A 23,227-nucleotide genomic window follows, 5' to 3' on the forward strand; every position below is an offset into this window, starting at 1 on the left:
TTTCTTCAACTACATGCACATTCTGTCCTGTAGTCTTTTTAAAAAAAAATCCCTTTTTTAATGGAATTATTTCTTATGGTTTTACTAAATGTTATTTAGAGTTTTTAATTCCCCATCTTTCCACCCAGCGTTCCCCTCCGATACAGTGTGTTCTCCCTGTTCCCTTGACCTCCATTCCAGGAGCATCAGTCCATCAACATCTAGTGTTCCTCGGCGTTGTCCCGAACTTCATCAACATTTAGAACTGATTGCATTACGTGGGTCGGAATTGAGATGATTAAATCTCAGCTGCAATATTAACAAGATAATGCCATCATATAGATTGTCATTACATCAGACAGTTGCGAACCATTAGTTAGTGTTGCGAGTGTGATGGTGTCTGAATCACATGACCACATACTGAAGGAGGTACTCTGGGCTCGGATTAGATTGAATTATTCATAGCATATTCAATCATGTAGGATCACAATCAATTTGTGTGACACTAAATCTTCATTTCAAACAGAGAAGATGATTAAATTAGATATTCTTTATCAGAGTTGTCAAATTTTCTGAAGACTTGGGTTTGTTATAACTAACTTTGTTGTCATCTGAGCTGAGTCGGTGTTGAAGTACTTGGGTGTAATCTACAGCTTCTTGAAAGAAAATAGAAATATGAAACCTGGATGAACACTCTCCAGTAGCCACTGTTATCTGAGTTGTTTATTGGGCGGATGAGTCAGTGGGTATTGCATGGCTGTTCAGAAGGACAGTAGTCACTGTTATCTGAGTTGTTTATTGGGCGGATGAGTCAGTGGGTATTGGATGGCTGTTCAGAAGGACAGTAGTCACTGTTATCTGAGTTGTTTATTGGGCGGATGAGTCAGTGGGTATTGGATGGCTGTTCAGAAGGACAGTAGTCACTGTTATCCGAGTTGTTTATTGGGCGGATGAGTCAGTGGGTATTGGATGGCTGTTCAGAAGGACAGTAGCCACTGTTATCTGCGTTTATTGGGCGGATGAGTCAGTGGGTATTGGATGGCTGTTCAGAAGGACAGTAGTCACTGTTATCTGAGTTGTTTATTGGGCGGATGAGTCAGTGGGTATTGGATGGCTGTTCAGAAGGACAGTAGTCACTGTTATCTGAGTTGTTTATTGGGCTGAGTCAGTGGGTATTGGATGGCTGTTCAGAAGGACAGTAGTCACTGTTATCTGAGTTGTTTATTGGGCGGATGAGTCAGTGGGTATTGGATGGCTGTTCAGAAGGACAGTAGTCACTGTTATCTGAGTTGTTTATTGGGCGGATGAGTCAGTGGGTATTGGATGGCTGTTCAGAAGGACAGTAGTCACTGTTATCTGAGTTGTTTATTAGTCGGATGAGTCAGTGGGTATTGGATGGCTGTTCAGAAGGACAGTAGTCACTGTTATCTGAGTTGTTTATTGGGCGGATGAGTCAGTGGGTATTGGATGGCTGTTTAGAAGGACAGTAGTCACTGTTATCCGAGTTGTTTATTGGGCGGATGAGTCAGTGGGTATTGGATGGCTCTTCAGAAGGACAGTGTTTCCCTGTCTGACTTGCATGACAGGGAAAGGAAAAAGAGCTGCTGCAGTAATTCACAGTAGAGTTATGTTCCTTACCCATGCCAGGATCTGCTTATTATGAGCCATGATCCTTCAGCATCTCTCCCTAGGTCATTTCTACTTTTTTCTCCCCCAGTTAACTGACGGCAATGGCTCTTATTGCTTGTCTATCTAACAACAAAACTAAACTCTCATTCATGTACAGGACTAAAGAAGAGAAAACTAGCAGAATGTACAGCTGTACATTTCTTCAAAAGTACATTTGACTTCCATAATTAGAATTTTCCATTTTTCATGTCTGTAAATCTTGTTTGTGTATTTCAGTTTGAATTTCTATTTCTGTTTGCAATGAAATCCTACCCAGCAAAACATATTATGTTATCCTGCTGTAACAACAGCCATGTACATCGCAGCTCTGGGCGTGTGAGTATATCAATAATCTGCTGGCAGATATGTTTGATAAGCAGCACACAGATCACAGAGTCCTTCTGGTAGCAGAGGTGTCTCCAGACCTGCCTACCGAGTGACAAGTGGATGTTAAGGGTGTCGTAAACTGTTAGGGCAAAACATCGTACCGTATTTGTATTACCGCTCCAACTGTTCTTTATCTAGCCATTTTCTGTACCACAAGTAATAAACAAAAATACTACAATAGGCACAATATGGTGGCAATTTGATCAGAAACTTTTATTTTTTTATAAATATATTTCTTTTCGTCCCGCCTTTCCATTTTTATATTAAAGTCCATGAAACAAGATTACATTGGTGTGACATCAACTTAGTACACAGCTATAAATAACAAGGATTCTATATCGGGGTTTGTAGGGACAAGTGGTTATTGTGTAACTTTATTGCAATTGTTGAAGGAAGACCTTGACTGCCTGGTGCTGACCTCCGCTGTGTCGTTGTGAAGCTGCACGAACACTGGAGGGTGAGTCATGGACTGGCTTATCTGTAGGAAATCTTCCCTTACACCATTCATTGCTCTCATCTAAATTTGTGTTTTATACTTAAGATACTGATTATTACCGTTTACAAACTGAAATATTTGTAAGAATGATCTTGATAAATCCATGATAAATGGAATCTTGCCCTTGTGTCTTGATTGCAGATGTATCAGCATGAGTAATTAAAGTTTCTAACTTTTCAGCAAACCTCTCAATTAAAACTTTTGTCAACTCATGTTGATATGTTTGATATGAAAGAGACTGAGACGAGATGTGTGTATGTTCCCCAGTCACGGTGCCGGACCACGTGAGTCACTACATCATGTGTGTCATGTGACCCTGTTGCTGATGTCATGCATACACAAGCCAGAACAGGAAACGTCTTTGTCATGAAACAGATGATGTGTTGTCTGCTGATGTCTTGAGCTAACCATCAGGATGAAGCCATACACTCAAAGACAATCCATTAAACATTAAACATGAAAGTAATGAAAATAAATCTGAAATGTATGCTATTATTTTCTGCTGAATGTACACTTGTATCTTGACCTAGACTAACAGCTAGTCTCTGAAATGAACATATTTTACAGAAAAAAAAACTTTTAGTAAAAAAATAAATATAATTAAAAGGAGCCCTGAGACTTTCTTCATTTTCAGAAGCTGTGGAAATCTAGACTTGCCACATTTTCTAGACTTGTGTGGGCTTTCTTGGATATATTTGCTTCAGGATGACAGACTAATCTTGACCCCATGATACTGACTGACTGAGGTTGGTTTTATGCCGCTTTTAGCAATATTCCAGCAACATCACGGCGGGGGACACCAGAAATGGGCTTCACACATTGTACCCTTGTGGGAATTCGAACCCGGGTCTTCGGCGGGACGAGCCAACGCTTTAACCACTGGGCTACCCCACCGCCCAAACCCCATGATAAGATATATTCCAATAGTATATAATTACAGTGAGTGAGTTTAGTTTTTCGTCGCTTTTAGTAATATTCCAGCAATATCACGGCGGGGGACATCAGAATTGGGCTTCACACATTAAATTTCTACACGTGGGGAATTGAACCCGGGTCTTCTAAGCTACCCCACTGCCCCAGTATAATTACAGGTGTTACAGCAACTAGTTGTGTATGTTATAATCAGCTTATAGTGAAGATACACTGATTCACACAAACATCTTCTCAACCAGACTTGTATATCTGTTTAACTTTTAACAAAGATGTATGTTTTTCACACAATACTCTCGGGGAGGAAAGTAAATCTTATGAATAACCAAGTATTTTATTGAATCAGTTGTTCAAAAACATATTGTTACACAACATTAATGGATGCTTCTCTGCTATCATGCGTCAAACGGGATTGGGTGCAAAACAGAAAGCTGTGAGAATATTAATATTTGAGTCTTCCAGTTCATCATGGAGATAAAATATTATCTGTGGAGGATGTATTTGCTAATGTAATGTTTTTAGCTTCTGGCATGTGTCAGAAGTCTACTGAGTTAAATAACTCATTAACCCGTGAAGATCCGGGTTAGAATCGATCTTCAGTAACCCATGCTTGTCGTAAGAGGTGACTTACAGGATCGGGTGGTCAGGCTCGCTGACTTGGTTGACACGTGTCATTGTATCACAATTGTAGGGATTGATGTTCATGATGTTGATCACTGGATTGTCTGGTCCAGGCTGGATTATTTAAGACTGCTGCCATATAGCTGGAATATTAAACAACAAACAATAACTCATTACTGCTTACAGTGTTGTCATACATTCACACATACTTCACCGAAATCAGAACATGCTTGTCTGATACCCAAAATATGTACAATGTAACAGGGCTCCAGAAAATTTTTCAAGATCATGAGTACGTACTCCTTATTTGTTCAATATAGGAGTACTGGAAAACCTTAAGAGTACATTTAGAGTACTGAATGGAATTTAATGGAGTACCAGTAATCTTGTGTTTCGTTTCATATATGCACAACAACATTGCTACTCTTGTGTGAACAGGTAAAAAAAACTAATAAAACAATACTTTTTTTTCAGATAAATACTTCTGTAAATGATTCTAAGACCGTGACACCTGCTGTGGTGCGTATCTGCTACGTTTTCTAAATTATTTCCTACCGTATCGTGCATATGTTTTAGCTGTACATACGCCGATACGGCCCTAATCTGGAGCCCTGATGTAAGAAGCACTCACAACCTCACTTGCTCACGCACACACTCACTCACTCACTCGATTGATTGCTCATTCACTCTAACCCTTTTTCCCACCACTGTGCAGATATAAAATATTTCTTGTATCAACATGTAAGTTGGAGCTGTCTCCTAGCTGCTGTTCTTGATGATGATGAGACAATGTATTGATGGATGACAGACGGGAAATGGGATTAAATACTGTTCCGTCATGCCTGACTGTCAGCCTACCCACAATACAGAACTATCGATTAGGTGGATCATTATGTAATATGTGTGACATGATATTGCCCCATTATATTTTTAATATTTAATTATCCCTTACTGAGTCATGCTTTGTATTGAGACAAGCCTTTGTTGGCATGCTACCTTGTATGGTAAGCTGGGGAGGAGAAAGGAACAGCCAGATGATTCAGTGGGGCCAGTTTAGTTTTGTATTGTTGTTGTGTAGGTGTGCTTTGTCTTCTTGTTCTGTTGGACCATTTGTTTTGTGACGTTTGCTTTTAAGGTAAGTTTTAAAAAGTTTCCATTCAGTGATTTTTACATCTGTGTAAGTGATTACAACTGTAGCTTTTGATGTGTAATTGTTTAAGATGGAATATTTTGTATGGAATAAATGATCACTTACGTTGTATGGAATAGGTGATCAGTTTTGTGATGGGGGTTTAATGAATTGCTGAATGTATCCAACTACCTCTGTGGTCCAATAGATACAGTTCCTGGAGAGTCTAAGGTCAGGGTTCGATCCAGGGTTGTGTCATACCAAAGAAGTTAAAACATGGTATTTATTGTTACCTTGCCTTGACATTAAAGGGATAAAACATGGACGGGTCGGCATGGAGTCAGGATGCTGTTTGAGAGTGGGGTATACATGTTACACTGCAGCTTGGTATCTGTAGGCAAGCACTGTAAGACCTGTATACGTATAGATTAAAGTAATGTCGGAAATAGAAAAAAAACTGTTTTTAGGCTGTTACTGTGTATCTCCAAAATTGACAAATTTACGAATAGCATATATCGAAATAACCGACATCGGTCTAACTGGGCATTCAGTGGGATGCGTAATAGGATATTCAGAAAAGCATGTTTACTTGTAAAATCGGGCAAAACTTAGAAAAAATACGAATAGATGCTAAGAACAATAGATCGGACTATAGATGGCAATTAGGTCGCTCAGCCAGGTATGACGACGGACCGTCGACTCAGGTGGCATGACCACCCGAAGATCGACAGGACTGGATATTATTTGTAAATTGTTATGACATGCCGTTTGCTTCCCAGTTAAATTCTTCCAAAAGATTATCGTATCTCAGCTTATATCTCTAACCCCCAGCCCGACACCAACCACCGACACCCGTCATGGATTTGCTTTTGAGACGACCCCTCCTACCTGTTTCTTTTTATAGTAATAGTGAGACGCCATGGTAGCTACATCCTTCATAGTTTCAGTATTAAAGTTATTATTTTTTACGTCAGCTATCGTTTATAATGAAGCTAAGTTTAATTTCAAAGTGGACATTTAAAAATTGTTGTTTGTAATATAATATCATCGCACACTAATTTGCATAAAGCCATGGCCTGTTCCAAATAAGTCGCTTTGGACTAAAAAAAACCCGGCTTGTCTCATTTCTGCACTAATCTCTCCTCAGTAAAGTCCTGTTTCTACGTTTCCTATCTCCTACAACTGAGACTGTAGTTAGGCCAAACTTTGTTTAACAGCTATTTCACACTTACACATATTACATAAATTGTAGATATCAATGCGAAAAAACAGTTTTTTTCTATTTCCGACAGTACTTTAGTACAATTAGCCACAGGGATGGTGGGGTATACATGTTACACTGCAGCTTGGTATCTGTAGGCAAGCACTGTAAGACCTGTATACGTATAGATAAGTACAATTAGCCACAGGGACGGTGGGGTATACATGTTACACTGCAGCTTGGTATCTGTGTAGGCAAGCACTGTAAGACGTGTATACGTATAGATAAGTACAGTTAGCCACAGGGACGGTGGGGTATACATGTTACACTGCAGCTTGGTATCTGTGGGCAAGCACTGTAAGACCTGTATACATATAGATTAGTACAATTAGCCACAGGGACGGTGGGGTATACATGTTACACTGCAGCTTGGTATCTGTGTAGGCAAGCACTGTAAGACCTGTATACGTATAGATTAGTACAATTAGCCACAGGGACGATTGGGGTATACATGTTACACTGCAGCTTGGTATCTGTGTAGGCAAGCACTGTAAGACCTGTATACATATAGATTAGTACAATTAGCCACAGGGGACGGTGGGGTATACATGTTACACTGCAGCTTGGTATCTGTGTAGGCAAGCACTGTAAGGCGTGTATACATACAGATTAGTTCAATTAGCCACAGGGATGGTGGGGTATACATGTTACACTGCAGCTTGGTATCTGTGTAGGCAAGCACTGTAAGACCTGTATACATATAGATTAGTACAATTAGCCACAGGGATGGTGGGGTATACATGTTACACTGCAGCTTGGTATCTGTGTAGGCAAGCACTGTAAGACCTGTATATGTATAGATTAGTACAATTAGCCACAGGGATGGTGGGGTATACATGTTACACTGCAGCTTGGTATCTGTGTAGGCAAGCACTGTAAGACCTGTATACATATAGATTAGTTCAATTAGCCACAGGGATGGTGGGGGTATACATGTTACACTGCAGCTTGGTATCTGTGTAGGCAAGCACTGTAAGACCTGTATACATATAGATTAGTACAATTAGCCACAGGGATGGTGGGGTATACATGTTACACTGCAGCTTGGTATGTGTGGCAGGCAAGCACTGTAAGACCTGTATATGTATAGATTAGTACAATTAGCCACAGGGATGGTGGGGTATACATGTTACACTGCAGCTTGGTATCTGTGTAGGCAAGCACTGTAAGACCTGTATACATATAGATTAGTACAATTAGCCACAGGGACGGATGGGGGTATACATGTTACACTGCAGCTTGGTATCTGTGTAGGCAAGCACTGTAAGACGTGTATACATACAGATTAGTTCAATTAGCCACAGGGATGGTGGGGTATACATGTTACACTGCAGCTTGGTATCTGTGTAGGCAAGCACTGTAAGACCTGTATACATATAGATTAGTACAATTAGCCACAGGGATGGTGGGGTATACATGTTACACTGCAGCTTGGTATCTGTGTAGGCAAGCACTGTAAGACCTGTATATGTATAGATTAGTACAATTAGCCACAGGGATGGTGGGGTATACATGTTACACTGCAGCTTGGTATCTGTGTAGGCAAGCACTGTAAGACCTGTATACATATAGATTAGTACAATTAGCCACAGGGACGGTGGGGTATACATGTTACACTGCAGCTTGGTATCTGTGTAGGCAAGCACTGTAAGACGTGTATACATACAGATTAGTACAATTAGCCACAGGGATGGTGGGGTATACATGTTACACTGCAGCTTGGTATCTGTGTAGGCAAGCACTGTAAGACCTGTATACATATAGATTAGTACAATTAGCCACAGGGATGGTGGGGTATACATGTTACACTGCAGCTTGGTATCTGTGTAGGCAAGCACTGTAAGACCTGTATACATATAGATTAGTACAATTAGCCACAGGGATGGTGGGGTATACATGTTACACTGCAGCTTGGTATCTGTGTAGGCAAGCACTGTAAGACCTGTATACGTATAGATTAGTACAATTAGCCACAGTGACGGTGGAGTATACATGTTACACTGCAGCTTGGTATCTGTGTAGGCAAGCACTGTAAGACATGTATATTTATAGATTAGTACAATTAGCCACATGGACGGTGGGGTATACATGTTACACTGCAGCTTGGTATCTGTGTAGGCAAGCACTGTAAGACCTGTATACATATAGATTAGTACAATTAGCCACAGGGATGGTGGGGTATACATGTTACACTGCAGCTTGGTATCTGTGTAGGCAAGCACTGTAAGACGTGTATACATACAGATTAGTTCAATTAGCCACAGGGATGGTGGGGTATACATGTTACACTGCAGCTTGGTATCTGTGTAGGCAAGCACTGTAAGACCTGTATACATATAGATTAGTACAATTAGCCACAGGGATGGTGGGGTATACATGTTACACTGCAGCTTGGTATCTGTGTAGGCAAGCACTGTAAGACCTGTATACATATAGATTAGTACAATTAGCCACAGGGATGGTGGGGTATACATGTTACACTGCAGCTTGGTATCTGTGTGAGGCAAGCACTGTAAGACCTGTATACGTATAGATTAGTACAATTAGCCACAGTGACGGTGGAGTATACATGTTACACTGCAGCTTGGTATCTGTGTAGGCAAGCACTGTAAGACCTGTATATTTATAGATTAGTACAATTAGCCACATGGACGGTGGGGTATACATGTTACACTGCAGCTTGGTATCTGTGTAGGCAAGCACTGTAAGACCTGTATACATATAGATTAGTACAATTAGCCACAGGGATGGTGGGGTATACATGTTACACTGCAGCTTGGTATCTGTAGGCAAGCATTGTAAGACCTGTATACGTATAGATTAGTACAATTAGCCACAGGGATGGTGGGGTAGCCTAGTTGTTAAGGCATTGGCTTGTCACGCTGAAGACCGGGTTCAATTCCCCACATGGGTACACTCACTCACTCACTCACTCACTCACTCACTCACTCACTCAGGGTAGTGTTTGGCTGAGTGACAATATTTGTTGTTGATACAAACTCCAGTAAGGATATTTGGCTGGTGTTGTCATCAGTGACTAGTACTTGCTACTCCAGGAACAGTGCAACGATGAGCGAATGTATTTTTATTATAGATATTAAGTTGAGTCTGAAATTGATACACACAATGAAATATGTACAGATTGTCATCCCTAAATCTACAATACATGGGAGAGTGTCAGTGTGAGGTGACGGACACTAAGTGTTTTGTCCATGTCGAGATGGGGCTGATGGTGACTACATCTTTCCCAAGGCAGATGTGTCTGTCGATGATGCGATAGGGTGAAGGTCAGCTCGCCACTTCCTAACTTCTTTTCAAAAGACCTTTGTTCATGTCAGCCCAAATGCCCTGCTCAGAAGTTCAAGCGAATGTGTGATTATGTTTTAAAGATAAAAATTCACGTTGCCATGGATACTGATTTTTTACCAAGTTTGATGGATGACTGTTTTATTTGTGTATGCACCTGTCATTTTCCGAGGGATAATAAAACGTATGTCCTCTCCCGCGTTGCTCACCGCAACAACAAAGGACAAATCAATATTTTTCCTTATCCTGACTCATGCTCTTTTGCTTGTCTTCTTCTTCTTGCGAACATAGTGGAACACTTGTATCCCTTATTTGAAGCTCCCTTCAAAATAAAATCACTAATTGGTACTCACCACGAGTTGCTCCCCTTTGTCTCCCCTGGCGGGAAAAGGTGTCGCCACCCTCTGGCCATGTGCTTCACTCTCTCCTTCTTCGCCCAGTGAGCAGGATGTGAGAGCGCCTTGTGTCTCCTTACACACATATCCTTTGATAATCTCTTAGTTTTTACCTCTCATAGGTTACTATAGAGGTATAGCTAGTATCCTTTACTATTTGTATTGATTAATTATCGTATTTCTACTGTTTATTCCGTGTATTAAGTGATTGTTCAGCTAACTTTACGTTCATGAAAATCTATGCGATTTGTAGATTCGTTTTCTGCCTCCGATCCACATGTAATATGCCCTAGTTGTTCTCACGCCGTGTCGCGTTTAATTCCGTTGCAGTTACTGCATTAATTTATCTCATTCTGCATTTAATAAATATCATCTTTCGTCTTAAGGCGTGCTGCAGATAGATCCACGCAAACAAAGGGCAAAACATGGCAGAGTCAGATATTCCTTCCAGTCAGCTGCTAGCGTCGACCCTCTCCCGTCTGGTGTTCTGCTAGAGACCCCTGCGGCAGAGGAGCGTGGGGCGCCAGTCCGTTACCTCGAAGAAGCGACCGGCCTCCCCAGACATCCCGTCATTGCAGACTAAGTCTAAGAGGGGCTCATCGTCGTCTCAAGCAGATTGAGGACACCCAGGGCAGCGCCAGACTTCCAAAGGGAAATCTGAAGACAGCAAGAACTTTCTCAGCGAGATCGTTCCAGCAGCAGAGTTGGGCCTCACGATGATCAGCCGATAATCATCCCGACTTCACGGCAGAAGAAGCGACCCGGTGTCAGCGACTGTGACTTCTGCAGAGATCTCCATGCAGCCTGATGCCTCTACACCGGCGTCAGGCGTCATTGATGTGAACCCCATGCGCCAAAAAGAGCGCCGGCGACCGTCTAGATCATCCCAGAAGACATGATCGCGGCAGATTATGAACATCATGGAGGACCACTACAAACTGCGCCAAGCAGGGTCCGAGCCTTCCAGCGAAGGCTCCAAAGCGTGAACAGCACCCCAGAGGCACCCCCGTCAGCGTAGCAGCCAAGGCGATGTCACCTTCGCGAAGAAGAGTCCCGCACCACCTTGACGAAGGACCTAGATGTACAGCCTTAGCGAAGGCCTTCGCGAAGCGGGAGAGATCATCACCATCTTCGATTTCATCTCTAGATATGGACTCAGACCATCAGACATCCGCGGAAGCCTTCAGCGAAGGTCATATCATCGATCCCCGGACGGACGCCAAATGAAGCTTCAGCGAAGGCATTCGCGAAGGACATATGATTCCAGATCTTCATCGTCTAGAAGAACATCGAGGGACTGCGAAGAGCCGGCGAAGCTATCAACATTCACCTCACAAGTCTCGAGAAGATCATCCATAGGCGATCTCCACTCCGTTCATCACCAGGTCGATCACCCATCAGATCTCCACATGAGCGCGCGCACAAGTCAACTAGATGCGCCACAAACCTCATCAGATATACAGACAGCTACAGCAGTCGAAGAGCATCTACAATTTATTAATGATGATGGTTTTGAGGGATGATGGAGGAATCATATTTTCTGATGCAGAATCACGGTATTGGATGGTCAATAACCTAGATCTCACATCACCATCTAAAGTGGCAATACAGCTCAGGCGTATTTGATGAAGGAAGATGATCCAGATGCAATCACTCTACCCCGATCGACCCGATTGCGGCAGTGCCACAGAATCTAGATGCAGCTTTCCAGAAAGCTCACGAAAGTTCAGATACCACATCTACCCAACTTTCAAGCCAAAAGTTCTCCACGCATAACATGGACTCCTTCTACAAGGCCCAGGACATCGATGAGAACTATAAGATCATCAGCGATGTAAAGAACAAGATTTACAAGATGGATGATCGCATGCAAGTTGGCTCATATAGAAACCATGGCGAGGCGTATGTTCTTTGGGTTAAATAGATCTAGGGCGATCAATGAGACTCTTATTACTAGATTCCGGGATTCCACGGCGGAGGAAGATGATAGAATGATTTATTCTGCCTTACTTATGCAAAAGAAAGATCAGCAGTTTTAGCGGATCATCTTACATCTGTTTCAGCAGCACTGACCTTGGCTCGTCGTCAAGGCCTCCTCGCCTCCTGTAATTGGGGAGAACTTTACAGCCCACTTTATACAGCCCGTGGTCGACAACATCCATCTTTGGCGGAGAAATGCGACAAAGGTCGCCAAAGGAAGTCTCTAAGGATTCCAGGAAGTCCTTATGATTAGATCGATGGACACACTAGCCAGCGTCATTCGTCAGACTTCACAAAGATACTCAGGCAGATCTAAGTTCACGGGCCTACAAAGAGCAAGAGACAGGAAGATAGCCAGCTCTAGAGGTAAAGATTCTTTTGAAGTAAGCCCATATGGCAACTATAGAGGAGGATCAGGAAGAGGCAGGACACCCAGAGGTTCCGCAATTATAGGCAGCTGAAACACAGGTTGAACGACTGGAGTCTTCCACCCCAGCCGTTCCAGTACAACCAGCTCAAGTGGGTGGGCGCCTCCAACTACACTGGGAAAACTGGGGAATACTGCAAGATCCTTCGTCTCCAACATTATTCAACACGGATTTAATTATTATCCCTCTACAGGACAAGCCTCCGCTGACAATCAAACCCCCAAGTTAGGTTACAAGCGCAAACAACTACCAAAGATAAAAGAGGCTGTCTCATCACTCCTATCCAAACAGGCCATAGAAGTAATAGACCAAGCAAGCGTCGAACCAGGTTTCTACTCCCCAGTTTTCCTAGTTCCCAAGAAAAACTCCGGAGAAATACAGACTCATCTACAACATGAGCTTTTTCAACAAGAACTATCTACGCCAAACCACCGAAGTTTAAGCATGATACATTTACCTCAGTTACGCCAGATGATTAGTTAAGTCCTATGGACTACATGGGCAGCATAGATCTACAGGATGCCTACTTGCATCCCCATTCATCCCGATTCCAGGAAATACCTCGATTTACTCTAGAAGGGCTACATTACCAGTGGAAAGTACTCCCATTGAATATCATCAGCCCCCTGGCTATTCGAGGATAATGAAACCCGATTATCAAATTTCTACATCGTCAAGGGCTACGCCAGTGCGTTTTACCTCGGCGACCGGGATACAAGTAGATCAAGATCCACTGCGTCTCAAACTACAGTTAAATTACATCATAAAGCTACTAACACAACTAGGTTGGTTAGTAAACTTACGCAAAGTCGGACCTAGTACCACCGCAAAGACCTACAGTTCCTAGGTATTGATTCATCACAAATCGCAACCATTATTATGGTACCAGAAGACCGTTGGCTCAAGATACAACAGACCATTCCACCAGCTCTACTCTCTCCGTTACCACTCGCGACAATGGCAGAGCCTACTAGGTCTTCTCACATCAGCCCAAGACATGACTGTCACAGGCAGATTACAGTTCGTCCCCCTACAGGTCCTCATCAGCGCATCTCAGCGATGTACAACCATTCAGTCTACGAAACATCTCAGACCACATCTACTATGGTGGACCAAGAAATCGAATGTCTCGCGAAGGGATTTGTTTAGCAGAGCAGGAATACAAAACCCATCTGTATGTAGGCGCGTCACTCCAAGGTTGGGGGAGCTCATCTCACCAACCACCGCGATATCAGGGTTATGGAATCAGCAAGAATGCAAACTCCATATAAACAGTCTAGAAATGAAAGCTGTAATCAGCGCCATTCTACATTGGAGCACATTTCTACAAAATCTTGGCGTCTAATGATCCATACAGACAATTCGACAGTGGCGTTCTACATAAACAAGCAAGGCTCAACGAGATCGATGAACCTTTTGAACCTAAGCTTTCAACTGTTAGATTTAATACAAGATCTAAATCTACATGTCAGAGCAGTGCACATTCCGGAGCCAGAAATATGCTAGCAGGCGGCTCTCTCTCGGCCTCATCTACCATCACCGACAGAGTGGATGATCAACAGGAAAATTTTGCACAGATAATCAAGCAATTAGGAGCTAGCTAATAGACCTATTAAGCCCGCGATTCAACAATCAGCTACCGACATTACGTGTCACCAGTCCCAGACCCCAAGCTTGCGGGCGGACGGACTCTAAGTCTATCATGGGAAGGCCTCAATGCGTCACGGCGTTTCCGCCGCCAGCAATAATACCTCAAGTATTACAGAAAATCAGACAAACACAGAGCCTACAACTCACTTTGGTGGCCCTACTGGCCGGCCAGAGCGTGGTTTCCCATACTAATTCAAGAAATCGGTCAACCAACACTGGAGCTACCCAAGCGCCAAACCTGTTAATTCATCCTCACACCAAACAAGTGCGGAAACCAGCAATGTTCCAACTACTGCGTATGGACTGTATACAAATGTGTTTAAACAAGAGGATATTCTGCCAGAGCGGCAAAAGCAGTCAGCGCTTTGCATTCGTTACTCAACTTCGTGGCAATGCTGACGACAAGTGGCACAGTTCCGAAAATTATGCAACAAAGAAAGGGTTTACAGCAAGAGAGGCTTCACAACCTCAAGTGGCAGACTATTTGTGTTACCTCACGCCAAAACAAACATTTAAAAGGTTCAGCGATATCAACATATCTTGCGGCTTAGCTCTGTAATCACCATGAGAACGGGTGTCAAATTGACAAGATCTCCAGAGTTACTGGCCTTACTCTGAGCTTTCGATTGGAGGACCAAAAGCGGAAGTTCCACGCCCAGCGGGATCTGAATGTAGTGTTACAACACCTCCCGGTGAGGTCTATGAACCCTTGGAATCGACAAACTTTGAATTTCTCTCACAGAAAACATTGTTTCTGCTATACGCTAGCCACAGCAGCAAGAATATCTGAAATTCAGCTCTGGATTCGAGAGGGATACAGTTTGATGACAATCATAACACAGCGCACCTCGGATTAAGATGGGATTTCATTGCAAAGAATCAACTGCCAGGTCAACCAGACAGATTATTCCACATCCGGCTATCCTCTATTCTCGGATCACAAGATACACAAGACCTATCACTGTGTCCGGTAAAGGCTCAAAGTTTATTCTGACGATCCAAAACAAGGAGAAGATTTCTCAAGCGTTTATTCATCCCTTATAAGCCTCTGAATCAAACAGAAGTGTCACGGACCACAATATCTATTTGGATAAGGACTGTCATTCTCCGTGCCTACAAGGCAGCAGGCTTGGACCCACCAACAGCATCAAATCCACATGAGATCAGGGGCACTGGCCTCTACCTCGCCCTACCGCGGTAACTGTTCCTTGAACCACGATTATGGAAGGATGCTATTGGAAATCTAACATGGTATTTGCTAATCACTACCTAAGAGACATCACTACAGAAGATGTCTCTGGCATTCCACCATTTCGGACCACTGGTCCTCGCTCAGCAACTGACAGTCCCTCGTGGCGTTAAAATATTAGCCTCACAAGATTAATATGTATTTATACATACTCATCTAGCTTATAACTCTAAGAGTTTTAGGGCTATGTATATATGTTCAGCTTAAGTATTCTACCTTAAGCATATACTTGGATATAGTCAATTTCAGTGCCTCTATCAGAGTCACCTATATATATATATATATAATTTATATGTATTGTTCAATATATTCATAATGTAATTCCTTTAATGGCTTTATATAACCTATGGTTTCTTTATACAGGAAACATCCTAAATCTAAGGCTTCATGAAGTTCCGTGGGGAGGATATTACAGTATATCTATACAAAATCACTAATTATAAATCCAAAGTATTCTGTTACCCACCTCCGTTCCATTAGGATGCTACAAGCAAAAGAGCATGAGTCAGGATAAGGAAAATATGTAATTTTTAGAGTAAAATTGATATTTTATACTTATCCTGACTCATGAATTAACCCTCCATCCTCCCCACATAACACTTTGGATTTCCTGTAAATTCAAGTGTTGGGCTCGCTAAATCAGGAGAGAGTGGAGCACATGGCCAGAGGGTGGCGACACCTTTTCCCGCCAGGGGAGACAAAGGGAGCAACTTCGTGGTGAGTACCAATTAGTGATTTTATTTTGAAGGGAGCTTCAAATAAGGAGATACAAGTGTTCCACTATGTTCGCAAGAAGAAGAAGACAAGCAAAAGAGCATGAGTCAGGATAAGTATAAAATATCAATTTTACTCTAAAAATTACATTTTCCTTGCCAATCCCCATTACACAGTGTTAATGAACTCGGGTGTCGGTCAGTTAACAAACAGATTGTTGCGGCAGTGATCTCCGCTAACATGGTGACAAATCAGAACATGTCACTTACGGACATTTGTGGTTTCCAGCAAAGAGTAAGATTAAAGCAAACTGTCCCCAGGGTAACGATTATGCATGTGGGATGCATATTAAGTGCTGCAAATCATCATAAAGTTGTAATGACCCAGGTGGAAAGGTGTATCAGGTAGCAGGCTGTATTGATGTATGGTGTCAGGATTAGCTAGCCGACATGTTAGTGTTTCCAGTATGACAATGTCACAGTGTGAGGTTGTAATGGACCTGGAAGAGAATACATGATGACCTCACGACAAGCTTGTGTTATTTCTTGATTTTTGATGATGATGAGTGAGTGAGTTTAGTTTTTAAGCTGCACTCAGCAATATTCTGGCTATATAGCGGCTGTCTGTAAATATTCTTGTCTGGACCAATCCAGTGATCAACTGCATGAGCATCGATCTGTGCAATTGGGATACGATGACATGTGCCAACCAAGTCAGCGAGCCTGACAAACGGATCCCGTTGCTATTCGCCTTTTATGACAAGCATGGGTTGCTGAAGACCAATTCTAACCCAGGTCTTCACGGGTTTGATGATGATGATGATGATGATGATGATAATAAATAACAAACATGAATGCTCATGATTGAAATTAACAGTATAAAAATGATTAACAAAATCACAGTACTTGAAAAAGAGCATTTTCAAATCATGTGACATTGCATGTACTACTGCAGACAATGGGTCAGTGTACATCCAGTTGTAATCTCCACTCCCTGAGGAGTATGCATAGTCTACGCTGCTAATCACCAGTAACTGCTGCAAAATTGCTGCTACAGCTTTATGCAATATTCGGCTCCCTCACAGTATTGCTAAAAAGTGAGATGACCACACTTATGCAGACTCACTCACTCACTCTTGGACCTCTCTTGTCTGACGGTACAGTAAAACAGTGAAACAGTGAAACCTCACATTAGTGATAATGATTCACTTCAACATGCACACATCGCGGATGCCCCTGTGACAGTGACTGGTGACTAAGCACTTGGGAACCACAGCACTGGGAGATTTGGTAACACCTTGTTTCTCTGGCACACAGTTACTGTGCTAAACTATGTCACTACCAACATCGGCGAGAGTACAACCAGCACTACAGTATGGGTTATCTATCCCTCTGTGCATGTCCACAGCTTCTCTACACAGACATGCATGTATATTGACACAGTTGCTACCTTCTATTGGACAGGGTTTATTGGCTCCCTTGTATTGTGTTAAACAAGCCTATGATGAGTTGGACCACCAGGAAGGAGGCTATGTGTGACCGGATGGGACAATGGGAGGGTAATTTGTGTGTGGGGTGGAGAAGCGGGTGGGGGTCATTTCAGGGGTTAAATCTAAAGGCCTGCTCTGTGTTTAAGGAGGAAGACAAGCATGGCCATTGTGTTCCTTCCGCCAATGTAATCAGACACCAATAGGGGCTTTCTTCAACAATTACCATGTGTATTTTGGAAAAAGATTTGTTTGCCTGCTAAGGAGAAATTTACAATTTAAAACATAAATCCTGGAAACTGGATCTACTTGAGTTTCATCTCGACTGAATGATGCCAGATTTCTTTGTTAAGGAGGAAGATGGTTTCAAATCATGGAGTGTTTGTCTCTGGGAGAGACAGAGATCATTTAGATTCTTCATATTTACATTTTCCATGTTTATTGGTATATGCCAGAAGTATTGCTCATGCATCGTTTCATAAGTGGAATAAACAGGATAAGATCTTATTCACTCACTTAATTACTCACCTACTCAAAATATAGCAAACAAACCCAAACTGCTCGCTCCCTCACTCACTCACTCACCCACCCACTCATTCTCTCACTCACTCATTCTCACCCAAATCACTCTCACCCTCACTCACTCGCAGTCACTCACCCACCCTCACTCACCCACCCACTCACTCACTCACCCACCCATCCAGCTGATTGTCCAATCTGTATCCATGGCCAGTGTTCCATGCCCGTCCACTGTATGTACTGTAAGGCATAGTGTAAGTGGAGGTGTCAGCTGTCTGTTCCTGCGTGATGGAGTGACACAGTGGCGACATGTAGCCGTGCTGGTCATCTATAAACCTCTCTTGTATGTTCCAGCTGCAGCTGCAGTGGCATCCTCGGGTCAAAATTTACGAGAAGTGTTCCTTATTCAAGACATGTTTTCGAATACTGAATTAAATTTTTTGAATTGCGGAAAACACTGGATTGATTTACTGTAAAGAGTGCATACATGTAGCTGAGAGAAGTGTTGTGAATCAATCACGTTCTACTTATCCCTCTCGGTCTCAAAAACTACCAGTATATTTAGAATTTGTCTCAACAAACACAGCAGGGTTTCAGATTGGTGTAGATTCAGCGATGGATTGGTATCCACAAAGTCCAAGATTCTTGTTCAGATTTGTAGATATAGATGAATGTCCCATCTGAGAAACAAGGTTTTCTCTGTTTTCAGTAGTCGGTGCTTTAAGTTATGGGGACATTGGTCGATGTTATTGTCACTACTAGGTGTGATGGTTTAGGGTGTATTGTGGAAGTCTATGAGCTCACATCAGTTATACTCACTGTAAGTGTCTCTGTTTCCACTAAAACCTGAGACCCGTGAAGATCCGGGGTAGAATAGGTCTTCAGCAACCCATGCTTGCCACAAAAGGCGACTATGCTTGTCGTAAGAGGCGACTAACGGGATCGGGTGGTCAGGCTCACTGACTTGGTTGACACATGTCATTGGTTCCCATTTGCGCAGATTGATGCTCATGCTGTTGATCACTGGATTGTCTGGTCCAGACTCGATTATTTCCAGACCGCCGCCATGTAGCTGGAATATTGCTGAGTGGGGCGTAAAACTAAACTCACTCACTCACTCACTCACTAAAACCTGATGCCTCATGCCGTAAATTTCCAAGGTAGGAATTTGGATGCTGTGTTTATAGAAGCTGGGAAAACTGTATGTTTTCTCTGTGGATGCAAGGTGAGGACAGCCTGTATGCTGTGTACATGCAAAGTGAGAATCTGTCAGAGCTGCTGACATGAACTACCGGTATGATGACCAGACAACTGATATCTGCCTATTTGAGAACTAGAAGGTTGTCCAGTACAACAGGGTTCATGGTTTCAAGAGTCTTTTGATGTTGTTGAATGTATTAATTGATTTATGAATGCATAAAATGTGTCTGGTGACATTTCTGTAAACTGTGCAACATCTTGTGACATGATGACTAATTATTTCCACCAAACTGCATTCATCTGGTCTCCTGTGATGGAAGCTTACTGTCATAGATATCTTGTTTGTCAATGTTTAGATACATAATTTTCCTTTCAAATCGTTATTAGGTGTGCTGATTCAGACTTCGTCAGTTAAACACGAGTTAGTTTCAGTGTTGTGGAAAAGAGTTTTAGACTTACAAACCTTTAACCACTCATTGATATTATTTTAAATGAAAGCCTGTGTCACTGTGGTGTGTGCAGGTCATTAAAATAAGGAATTGATCTCGCTATAATGTCATAGGGGTAGCCTGAGTGGTTAAAAGCGTTAAGCTCGTCCGCGCCGAAGACCTGGGTTCGATTCCCCACATGGAGTACAATGTGTGAAGCCCATTTCTGGTGTCCCGGCCGTGATATTGCTGGATTATTGTGAAAAGTGGAGTAAAACCTTACTCATTCACTCACTCACTATTGTGTCATAGCCTGAGTGTGTTTGGCACAGGATGGATGGCTAGGTGGTTTAATCATTTGTTTGGTACTCTGTTGATGATACAGCATCCATGTACCTTGTGTAGACCTCCAGTACCCTGGTGTAGGCCTCCAGGTACCTGGTGTAGGGCCTCAGTACCTCGTGTAGGCCTCCAACTGTACCTCTTGTAGGCCTCCCTTACCTTGTGTAAGCCCTTCTTTAGGCCAGTACATACGTGAAAATTTAGCACCTGATGTTGGGCAGCAGTAGTACCTCATGTGGACCCAGTACCTTGTGTAGTTTGATTAAATTCTCAAGAAACAGTTTTATCTGTCTCCAAATCTGTAAAAGATGCTGCAACTCTTTGTTTAATCAGTCAGAGAAAAATAACAGCGAAGCCTTTCATTTAACTTCCATACTTTTAAATCTTGTACAGTGTGTGGCGACAGTGTTTCTCACACCACCTTTGTTTTATTTAGACTCCCACAAATTGTACCTAAAAAGATATGTCTGCAGGATTTCATTTTATTTTACTTCTCAGTTCTGTTTTATATATTTTTAATCAAAGTACTAACAAAAGTTGGTGTCGGGCTGTGAATGATGTGGTGATCTGGGACAATGAGCTGGAATTGATAGGAAGGTACCTGGAGATGCAGCAGGCTCCACCGCGGAGCCAGCCTCCCCGAATATCAGGGATCCATTCAGACAATGCCTGACAAACAACAACTGTGAAACACAGAAAAAACCACAAGACATGATGGGAATTCTCTGACTGGAAGATAAAACAGTTCTCTGGGAGATATCAAATAAGCTCTTGGGTACAGAAAAGGTATCCAGCGCATGTCAAACACAGCGAATGTGCTGTCTGATTCCGTCACTGTCTGGGATAAGCAGGATTTGCATATGATGACAGTCTTAAACTGAGGTGTGAATACAACCCGTGTTATCACATGCCGTGCAGGAAGCTGGGAGTTTGTCAAAGTATTGTCATGCAGATGTTCTCATCTCCCTAATTCCTCACCAAGCTGCTGTTCAGCAGGCAGTCGTTCAGGGGATTATCAACCCTGCTTTACAGAGGATTCTTGTGATTCGTTCTTTACAAACAGACAAGTTTATCAGCTGGGGATGCAGATTAAGGCGGTTTGTGTCAAGGTGTCACTTTCTGAACATGCTGGTTGCAGTTACTGGGAGATCAACTTTTAGCTGTGTGTTGAAACTCAATTTTCCGCTTCCTCCGTTGAAGAGTTCTTTGACTCATAAACTCCTCTAGAGATGTTTGGACATATGTCACACTATTGCTGTCCAATACCATATTCACCTTAAAAGTGTGCCTTGCATGGATCTGACATTTGAATTCTTCAACAGGGGCCTGAAGGAAGTTTTCTCTTATTCGAAATATGCCAGGCAAATTGGAATTTTTTATTTTTATGCCAAACTTAGTCATCCAACTTTCATAATCTGAGATATTTTGGATATTGCTTTCACTGCAATAACCCAGAACTAAGAATGATGTGTTCCGCAGTCCAGCATTTCTGAGTTAGAGGTCTCAACCCTAACCTTCCCAGTGTCTGTTGTCATGTCATTGAGAATCTGATGTGACCTTGAAGATCTGGGACCCATTATGACTGACCGGTTGTGAATTGTTGGTTATAGTATTCTTGGAGTAAAATGGAGACTATCTTGGTAGTGTAGTGGAAAGAGTTTCTAGCAGGAGGCTGGTGGTTCAAAGTCTGCTTGTTTCATATCAAAGGACATTAAAAAGGTGGTACTTGTTGTTACCCTGCATTGCATTTAGGGGATAAAACTAGGTCAGGTCAGGTCAGGTCAAGGACAGGTCAGAGACAGGGTCAGTACACTGTCTGAATGGGGTATCCATGTTAAGGCCATTAGGAATATGTGTCCGACTCACTGGGCTGGCAATATAAAAACACAAGGTAGTTGCACAAGTACATGCACACACACACACACACACACACACACACACATATGTTGATCAACTATGGTATCCACGCAACTGCAGTGTACATTGTGACACTGTATGACACCGAAATAGAAATCTTAAGGAACATGATAATTATCCTACACAAATGACCCCAAAGAAAATATCTTTTCAATAATAAAAGCAACAAAACCCTTTGCACATCCATAAAGTAATCTCTTCTAAAAGCAGAGTCAGTAATACAGTTCAATTACAATTTGTAAACACATTACATATTATTTGAGTTCCATTCAGGATTATTTCTACAAGATTCATGTTTTGAAACCCCGCCCCATTCTTGGCGGGTTCATGTTCAGTCAGTAGAGTCTTTTAGCGTGATTGAACACTTTGTCCCAGTCATGGCTCAGCATAACTAGGTAGGCTGCATCTGGTTTACACACTAACCATTTGGTACTCTATGGGAATATTTTGGGAGAAAAGCCACCCTTAGATTGATGGTTTGTGAAGCTCCGCAGAACAAGTGATGTTCAAAATATGACGGTATCATCTTCGCCACAAAGGCCACAAACGTCGCTACCCCATAGTCCAGTAGTGTAGGGTCCTTCTGTGTGTCCCCACCTGAGTTGTCAGGACAGATGTGTGATGTATGAGGGGCGTGAAACCTGTGAGGGGCTCTCTGCTTCATCCAGCAGCTGCTCACTGAACCTGCACAAGCATCAGCTTCTTAAATGTCTGGAAAAAGTAAAATGCATTTCACAGAGATCTTGTTTTGTTGTTGATAGGTCTATTGAAAGTCTGAAACCCTGAGACCCTTTAATAGATGTCTTTAACCTTGTCAAAAGAAAAAGTAACAAAAATGTGTTTTTGGTTGAAAGTGATGGGATCAGAATTGTACCAGTTAACAATAACATGTCCTTGCTGGTATCTACAGGGTGATGGGGTAGCCCAGTGGTTAAAGCATGGCTCATCATGCGGGAGACCGGGATTCAATTCCCCACATGGGTAAAATGTGTGAAGTCCATTTCTGGTATCCCAACACAGTGATATTGTTGAATATTGCTAACAGCGGCATAAAACCACTCACTCACTCACTCACTCACTCTCTGGCAAGATCATACCACAAGGCGTTAAATTATGGAACTTGTTGGTCCATGACTGGCTCA

The 23,227-nt window shown here is 42.5% G+C and overlaps 1 protein-coding gene across 2 annotated transcripts in view; it reads left to right on the plus strand.

The window, feature by feature from the left end:
- The first annotated feature begins 5,140 nt into the window (after nt 1–5,140).
- Nucleotides 5,141–23,227, plus strand: part of LOC124278756 (dystroglycan 1-like) — a 94,974-nt gene continuing 76,887 nt past the window's right edge. For both annotated transcript variants that reach the window (XM_046714521.1, XM_046714524.1), the window contains exon 1: nt 5,141–5,216. The gene's annotated coding sequence lies outside the window, so the exon portion shown is untranslated. The remainder of the gene's footprint in view (nt 5,217–23,227) is intronic.

Source organism: Haliotis rubra, unplaced genomic scaffold (assembly GCF_003918875.1).
Source record: "Haliotis rubra isolate DU_JTF1 unplaced genomic scaffold, ASM391887v1 Scf241, whole genome shotgun sequence".
Lineage (NCBI taxonomy): Eukaryota > Metazoa > Mollusca > Gastropoda > Lepetellida > Haliotidae > Haliotis > Haliotis rubra.